The sequence below is a fragment of the Bombus impatiens genome, unplaced genomic scaffold (assembly GCF_000188095.3).
Source record: "Bombus impatiens unplaced genomic scaffold, BIMP_2.2 scf_0582, whole genome shotgun sequence".
Taxonomy (NCBI): Eukaryota; Metazoa; Arthropoda; class Insecta; order Hymenoptera; family Apidae; genus Bombus; species Bombus impatiens.
This window is the reverse complement of record NT_177001.1, coordinates 249326-258483: the sequence shown is the minus strand read 5'-3', so window position 1 is coordinate 258483 and position 9158 is coordinate 249326. Positions and strand designations below refer to the sequence as shown.

At 32.8% G+C, this 9158-nt stretch overlaps 1 protein-coding gene and 1 long non-coding RNA gene across 4 annotated transcripts in view; one reads left to right on the top strand and one right to left on the bottom strand.

Annotated features, from left to right (window-relative positions):
• LOC100748137 (proton-coupled amino acid transporter-like protein pathetic) overlaps window positions 1-8624 on the bottom strand; it is a 16680-nt gene extending 8056 nt beyond the window's left edge. Inside the window, exons 1-2 of one of the 3 annotated variants that reach the window (XM_033322257.1) lie at window positions 8349-8590; window positions 6319-6465 (exon numbers count right to left, since the gene is read on the bottom strand). The gene's annotated coding sequence lies outside the window, so the exon portion shown is untranslated. Of the gene's footprint in view, window positions 1-1469; window positions 1577-6318; window positions 6466-8348 lie in introns of those variants that run through there. The other 2 variants (XM_012388889.3, XM_012388890.3) reach the window with 2 other exon arrangements.
• LOC112213296 lies at window positions 1669-2403 on the top strand. Its single transcript, XR_002947184.2, has 2 exons — window positions 1669-1807; window positions 2126-2403. It is a non-coding gene; the product is annotated as an uncharacterized LOC112213296 (long non-coding RNA).
• Window positions 8625-9158: the final 534 nt, after the last annotated feature.

Genomic DNA, 9158 nt, shown 5'->3' with positions numbered 1-9158 from the left:
TGCCTTTCCCGTTCCGATGATGCCACAAAGGAAAACTATATTGGGGTGTGTCTAAGGACACGAGATACCGGTGGTTAGAAAGAGATGCTAGCCGCCCACGAGAGAAAGTTGCTAGTGGGAGACGCCGCTCGTTGAAAAATAGGTCTTCCCTATTTTCCCGTAGTTGGGACAAAGACCGTTTGTCTGTTCGAAGGACTTTAGTTGACTAAATCTTAAGATTTATAACAGGCCCTCGGGCTAGCTGAACATGTACTGCGGAGACGCATTGACATCTGGCAATCATTTTACTCGAAGAATAGGGTCTGCGTGTGGCGAGCTACGGGACAGAGACCGTTGGAATGTTTACTGTCGAGTGTTACAACTATTTCCTTTTTAAGGAGAGCTATAGAATTATTCCATGCCTTTGTTAGACAAAGCGTTCATCCCGTGACCGCGGCTACGTTCGAGCCCAAGCTCATTATCACAACTCTCGAACAATTACAATCGGATTGAATAACTACAATTGTTTAATTACAGCTATAGTAGACTCTAGGTTACAATGTTGCGGGATTAACCAAAATTCCAAAGACTCCGGTGTTCTTTCATCTCCGACATATATATATATATATGAGTATTCGTGATTCTATAATAATTTTTACTGTAGATTCGATAAAAAAATAATTTTTAATTTGTAAATATATTTGTACATATATTTGAATATATATAGTGTGAGTATATATATTTTATGTAATTTATATATAATATTTTATTATTATATATGTAATTAAACAATTTATATATAAAATATAAATAAGGTTTCAAAGTAATCCGAGACATAAAGAGATTCCAATAAATACTAAATTAGGTACATATGTATATATTAAGAAAGAAAAAAAATATTTCGAATTGGAGTACAGTAATGACATATTAATTTTAACAACCTACACTTTCGTGTTACTCATTGTCAATGCAGATTGAAATCTCATTCGCCATTGATCATTCATTGCAAGATAACCGAGAAACCGGTAGAACAACTTTGACTCACGACATCTGGTCAAATTGCGCGTAAATTACACATTTATATTCCGAGACAGTTTATATGTCAGTAGTACATACTCTTTTATTACACGGAGTGCCATTATTATTACCATTCAAGCGTTCACTGTATTTAATAATTTAATCCCGTGTTTGTTTATATTTTTATTCGCGATGCATTTAAAAAAATGACGTTGCATTGTGCCAAAAATTAGATATCGCTATTACGTGGCAAGTGCAAATCACTTTATGCTTGAAATATTGGCTTCAAATGTGTGTCTTAAATTTGGAAATGTTTCATTTAGACATTTAATTTTGATTGCCACGTAAGACGTATCTATATTTGAGATTAATTTTTACGTTCCTCGTGGCGATAATAAACCCCAATTTATGTAAATTTCTTTCTACGCGTCAACGATTCTCAGAAAACAAGAGGAGAGAAAATTGTAACTTACGGAACAGGATAATCGACATGACGTTGCGAAAATTGTTATACACGTGGTTAGAGGTTCTAGGTATACGATTGTGCGGCTGCATCCAAAGACGCCTTACGAGGCGCCACATTGACAATACGGTATCACAATCGCGCCGTCGCAGAGGTGCTAATTAAAATACAGTATACTGCTTGAATCTCTAACAAAAATCATTTATCTACGATTAGGAGCTGCGTCGGAATGAAAGAGTTTTTCAAGTTACAGAAAGATGACTAAAAGCACTTGGCCGCACAATATTATAGAATTTCATAATTTAAGGTTATAAGAGTAATTGAAACATGGCGCTGAAAAATTTCCAGGTACATCCTAGTATTTAAAATTAGAAATTTATTTTATTTTTTATAAATCTCCTGATCCTATATTTTGATTGCTATTTTTATACGTTAGAATTTCTCAAGTATGTTCCACTATTTAAAATTAGAAATTTAATGAATTTTTTCTTTTATAAATGAATTTTTCGATCTTATACCTCGACTGCTCTCTTTATATGTTATATAATAATTCATATTCATAGTGAATATTACGTTTTTTATTCGTCTGTTGAATAGGGAAATGATTAAAATGAATAAAACACAGAATTCCTTTTGAGAATGTAATTGGAATTTTTGTGCTGATAGGTTCGAGTCACGGCAATTATGCGAGAATATTTTGGTTTCATTTATACGCTGTACGATAATCGGTATCTATAGCAAATCCTGCAATGTTGCATATAAGGTTATAAGTTATTATACAATAAAGTGACACCATCTGATAAGAGAACAAAATAAATATGACACGACAATTTGTTGTCGCTTATGCATGAAACTAGTTGCGGTTGCGATGCAGTCATCGCTATTTCGTCGAATAGAAACTGCACACTTGTGTGAATAGACGAAATAAAAGAAAAATTATGTAATTACTGTGCACTTAAACTCGATAGTGCATTTCCAGATCATCTATCGCAATTTTTTCTTCCCTAACAGTTCGTTCCCCATTTTTATAACGTTTCAACAAATATGCTGACAACGAACGACGTAAAATCAGATAAGAGAACTACGATATTAATTGTGCCGACAGTCCTAGCTATTCACATTGAAATTAATTAATCTTTAATCTATCCTTGTTAAGGCGACAATTACAGGAGCGAGTGTTACATGGAAAATTAGGTCGTTCAACTTTCAGAGTTAACCTCTCGTTCATTGTGGTCAATTTTACAGTTAATGTTATTATCAGATTACCGATCAACCATGTATGTGTATAAAAAAAGCAAAAGAAAGAAATGTTTCGGAAATAGATTCGGCGTAGAAGATAGAAATCACGTGGAATGGAAAATCACGAAAAAGAAACTTTGTCTGATTCGTATCTATAATGCATGTAAATAAAAAGATAAGGTTAATGTTAGTGACCCCATGCTTCACTCCTACTCTGTCAAATCAAGTCTCAACGATAATATTTACAATGATTTATGGTACGATAGTTCTTTGTCGTCATAGTTGTATAAAGATATAACTGTTTTGTTGAACTTCGTCGCCATGGATCTATGTACTTAGTGAAAAACATATTCTACGTGTTCGCTTCTGCAATTAAATAGAGTTCTACATATTAAACTTTAGATAATTAATCGTGATTCATTTTGGCTTAATTGTATGTTAAACGTTAAATGAACGTAACAAATGAAATCAATCCAAGCGATCGAATTTGTACTATCTTTTAAATCACTTCATTAAACAAAATGCAAATCTCAGATTTCTATTATCAAGTATTTCAGATATAATGCAATTTTAGAAGATCACAAAAAGATTATGTAAAGATAGAAACTAGTCAATGAAGATATTTTTGTCTATTAGTAATACCGTATAATTATTCATATCTTCTGTTCAATTTCAAAACGCTAGTAAGTACGCATGATTCACGGTTTTAGCAGATTATACGCCGACAATGTTTACTTGCAAACTTTTTTTAGCAGTGTCATTCAGCAACCTGTAATAGTTGTTTGCAAAATTTAATAATTGTTGCAAGTATCGATCGAATGATCACAAGTTTATAAACTTATCGGAATGATTCGGAATTTTATGTATTTTTCTCTATAATCATTGTATAAATAAATCAACGATTTTTGACCTTTGAAAGGTCCAGTTTATAATTGGAGAGGGGGTCGATCAATAGAGTTTTCGTTTTAGTTTTTCTTTACTTTTAGAGAATTATTTACAGTTAGCGTTTAAATTTAGAGAATCTTCGCTCCCACTCACGCATAGGATTAGCCAAATAAGCAAAAGAATCATCCTCAGAATTGTTATTTCCATGTAAATTCCTATGTATTACTTATTACCTATGTATTTTTACACGTTTGTTTTTCTTTCGTGAAAACATGATGAAGCAATTTTTCAGAACTACTAGTACTTCCAATATAAAGTTATAAGTCATGATCTTCTTGCTTTTATATAGCGATTACTACGAGATTGACAATAACAAGAAAGGAAGGAAATTAAACGTCATACGAGATATATTTGAAACAGATAAAAGTTCTACTATAATATCCGTACGATAATATATTCGGTTAGAATGACGTTTCATACGGACTTTCAAGGTTGCTGAAGCAAAATGTGAATCGTTTTTCGCGCGAATTTCTAATGTTAAGATATTTGTCAAATGTTCATGAGGACGAATTTTTAAAACCGTTCATTATCGTGAAAAATGAGCCTGATTTTTGACTTTGGCGACTCAAAATACTCTCGGAAAGACACATTTAGACCAAAAATTTTGCGATTTGCAATATTTTAATAAATCTTAGATGAAGAACGACTCGATAATTACTTGTAACGTGAATAAAATACACATTATATGAGAGGGAAATATTATTTAACAAATTTTGTACTGTAGCATTTAAAATTCTTTTTCGTGTTTATTTCATTAATCATTACATTTCAATAGCATCGTTGTATTAGTGAAAAACACGCGTTCGATAGTATAGTCACCTGTATCGAAGTTGCTGAACGCATTTGAAAACTAGGTCACCTCGAGACTACGTTTTCTAGTTCGTTGTGTAGATGTCAAGGTTTATCTCTATGACCGGTTCGTAGAATTGATCTTTTCAAGAGCAATAAAGGAGAAGAAAGCATTTCGAATAGAACAATTAATCACTGCGGGTGGTCGATTTTATTCATCCTATCCTTAGACCGTTGTCATCTAACAATAATTGCTTGAGTAAATCGCAACCTTATGCCGGCTTCATACGGCAATACGCGTATAATAGATACTAAATATGTGTATGATAGACGCTAAGTAAAATCCGAATTTTACGACGGAACATCAAAACAAATTAAGTTATCATCGCTGTAACATTATCGAATTGACAAAAAAGGGCGTAAAAGTCAATGGACAATGATGTCATGAGTCGTACTTTATGCAGATGGAGGTGGGAGGATAAATAACGGTTGTTATTGGACGAAGCTTATGTCATGTAACACAAGCATCGTAGCAGAAGTAAATAATGTGACGTTGTGTATTCCCTTAAGAGAAAATTCTACTGACAACTTTTTCACATAACTTATCATATTTTACTCGTAATTCTCAATGAGAATTGATTGTAAAATTCTTCCAAATAAAAAAAAAAGAAAAAATACTTATCACAGAAAAGGAAAGACGTAAGGTACTACTTTTGCATTTATTTTTCTTGTCTTTCATACAACAAGTTTTACGATTAAAAGTTGGAATATCTACTAAATTAATAATTTTTTGACATAGGTAAGCTATTAATCTCCTATAGAGAATCTGAATCTGCACCGATTAACGTACTAAAAAATATATAATTCTGTTCAAAAAACAAAGTTGACCTCCACATGACCTTTACGCACCCGCCGATAGACTATAGACATGTAACAAGGAAAGTCAATCTCGTCACAGTTACATGTTAGATAGATACATATGTATGATAAAGTTGGTACGGAACTACAAGGTTAATAAAATTATTTATACTACATAAAGATTCTTGAATAGTTTCACCTTCGACCGGTTTCCTTTCGAGTTCAGGGAGCTTGATGCTCATGCTACATTTATGTATTTGGATACATACTTTGCAATTATTCCTAGAAACTTTATTTTTTTAGATTTACTTTTCTACTACAGATTTTCTTCGAATCAAATTGTACTGAACCTTTAAAATTTCTCTTACAATTCAAGGAAATTATTATTAACACTTAGCCAACCGCGCGCGTCACAGCGAGCTATACGCTGTCCACCGCGCTCGGACAAGCCAACTTATACGCTGACTATCGCGCATTTTTCCAAGTATCGAGGACTAATGTTCACTACTTAAAAAACAAAGAAGTCTAAAAATTATTCAAGTGGTCAATTCTACTTTGCGGTAATGATTTTGTTTAACGATTTCACATATTGTTTATACAAAACACCAAATTAAAAGTATATATTAAAAGTATAAAAGAATGGAGGTAAAATTAAAAACATTGAAGATGACTAAAGATAAATAACACGACTTGAACGTGAAATTAAAAATACATAATGCATTTTAATATCTTTTTACAGTGTGATATCGTTCGACTATAATTTTATTTAGTTATAACTGATAGTGTAACTTCTTAATTAATTTTAACACTACTAAATTGGTGTATTTTATTATATACTGTACCTTATAAAAGCAGAAAAAGTGGCGCAATTAATTGGGACCAATTCCAGGTAAACAATAACTGATAATAACAGAAAAAAAAGAGAAAACGCGTTACCAAAGTCAAAAAGGAAGACGTCTCCGTTCGGTCACGCAGCGATGTCATTCACACAGGGGAGCTCTCCCTATTAGGTTAAGAACGCCAAATACCTTTCGTTCCAAGAACTTATCGTTGCATGGACAAAGTCGACTAAAACCCTTTCATACTACTTTGAAACAGGATTGGCCAGAGTCTCCTTACGTTCCAAGAAATATGTCTCTGCCCCTTTCTGGTGCAACCCATATTATTTGGCAGTGCTATAATAGGCAACGTAAAAAATTGAAAATTTTATAATTCTTTTGCGTTTTTCGTTAGTTATTCTGTAGATATACTGAAAGGTTACAATTTGAATGATAAGTAAGATTTCATTTAATTCACAAAAAATATAAAAATGTTGGTATGTAGGAAATATCAAAATGGTCGCGAGAAATATTCATTAATGTACACAATGTACATAATGTTCACATATGTAGAATATTGCAGAATATTATCATAAAAACTAGTCAATGAAAGAACATAAAATCTAGAATAAAAATGCATTAGCTACAATGAATTCGCTTTCTGATAGACGATTTCAATATATATTTAAAAATTTAATTATAAATATAATTATAATAACAATACTCTTTTATCTGTCTATTTATACAAACGATTGTTCCAATTCGTCGCCAACTTTTTCGAATGTTACATATTTGATAGAAAAAATTAGTTGAGTCTATAACAGTTTGTTCAATTGACTGTGTTAACACGATACGATTCATTATAACAGTTACCTTTATTACAAACAATTCCTTAAGCCATTGTTTTTTCGAATGGCAAAGCGATAAAATGGAAATCAGAGATGATTTTTCAACCATATTATAGAGTCACATATCAATGAGTTCATCAATTATTGGGTTGATGTTGACGTGTTATGTATCGATAAGCATACAGCATGATAACATACTGTCGCGATAAAAAGTGTAAATTAGTTAGAAGAAAAATCGATTTCCGTGTGGTGAAAGGGTAACGAACGAATTTGCCTGTACAGAGAATGGGAGTTTCGATGCGCAGGTCCGAAATATCGACCCGAAGTTACATCATACATAGCTACCGTGCGATGGGACTGCTATCACGAGCCATACAAGTCGTGTCTACACAAACTTAACACCACGTGCTGGTCGCGGCGTGACTGTAGTGATGAAACACCTTGTAAAGTTTATAGCTTATGCATTATAACAACCGTTATATTTATAAATCATCGTTCTTTAAATTTTCAAGTTCTATGTTATTTTTTATTATACTTTATTAATGTAATATTAAAAAGAAGAGTTTCCATACTCATAAACTTGCCATTAGGATGTTATCAGTAATCGAGAATAGATTTCGTTCAACGGTAGCTATTACAAAACTAACATTTAGTCTTCTGAATTAAGATGAATCGCATTTTTTTAACGATACATCAATAACCTTTGAATCTAATCTTAAGTCATTTAAAATTATTTAATCGATAAGTTTATACGAACATAAAACTCACGAAGAGCTCGGAAGGTAAGATGTAAAATAAGAGGGAATAAAATTTCACTGTATTAAAATGCCGTCCATTTCTTTGAATTTCGTATACTGTATATAAAGGTATAGGTTAAGGATTTACAATAAATAGCAGTCGAATGCAGCTGGTTCGATGCGCGTGCGTTAAATCTTCCAAAATGTACGTATGCTGACGGGTGGGAATTTAACAGAAAAATAAAGAGAACCAGTAGAATTGTAAATGTGTGTACTATCCAGATTGACGTGACTTCTTAGATTTAGGTACAAAAATATACTACCCATATTTGAGAAACCTCTCTTGCTTAACCAGTTCGGAGCGTGCCAATGAATTTCAGAATATGGAATGAAATTTGTATTGATCATGATTCACTATAATAAAATCCATACTGATCGCGATTAATTATCGTCGACCACATAAATATTAAATATTTTCGCGCAAGAGCTTAATTTGGAAATCGATCAATTTGAATTGATGATCAAAGAACTTTGATCATCGGTCGTCGTATGTTTTGTAATTTAAATCGAGTATATTAGCTTTTAAATAGCGATAGAGGGAGCGATAGTGTAATAATGGGTTTCAAATGTAAATGGAATGTTCATGCATACCTACCGTTAGGGACACAAAAGTTATTCGGTGATTTTAAGGTGTATAAAGATGAACGTGGCACGTAAGGACCGATCTCGTAATCCAATGTTACTTCATTTCTGGCAAACAGCGGTTCAGTACAGTGGATCAGTGAATTTATTACAACACAAATACGCCACTGTACAGTGTACACTACACGAGTGTGGCTCGTATTCGTGCCACACGACCACAGTATTCTACCGCGAAACACCGACTGAAAGAGAGTGCCGTGCTGTCCAGACAAGAATAAACGAGAATAAACTGAAAGTTTTTGTCCGCGGAAGAGCGTCCACTGCGTTTCATCAGGCAACCGCTAGAGGTCGAACGTCCTATGTAATGATCAATGGTCCAATTTCGGTTTATCCATAATCTTTAAAATCATACCAGAATAATTAACTACACGAATATTGCAATTAATTCTCTTTTTCTGGTATCGAAGTTCAATGTTAGTAGTAAAAGAGAGTGTGTGAGAATAAATAATAAATATTTAGATATGTATATATTTATTGAATGGATTCTGTGGGTATGAAATTTTTATACTGTTATTATTTCAAATTTTCTATATCGATACATATTATTTTTTCGTCATCTAAAAAAATATTATTTTCGTTCTTTTTATTTAATCGACTTATCTGTGGCTCGAAATAATTTATCTATCTAGATTAATATTTGCAATTAGAGGTGTGGTTTTTGTGTTAAGTTAGTTCGCCGAACACGTGGTAAGGACTGCATGATGAAATCCTGGCCGGCGGTGTCTGCAGTTACGTACAGATATACAGGCAAATAAAGCGATGC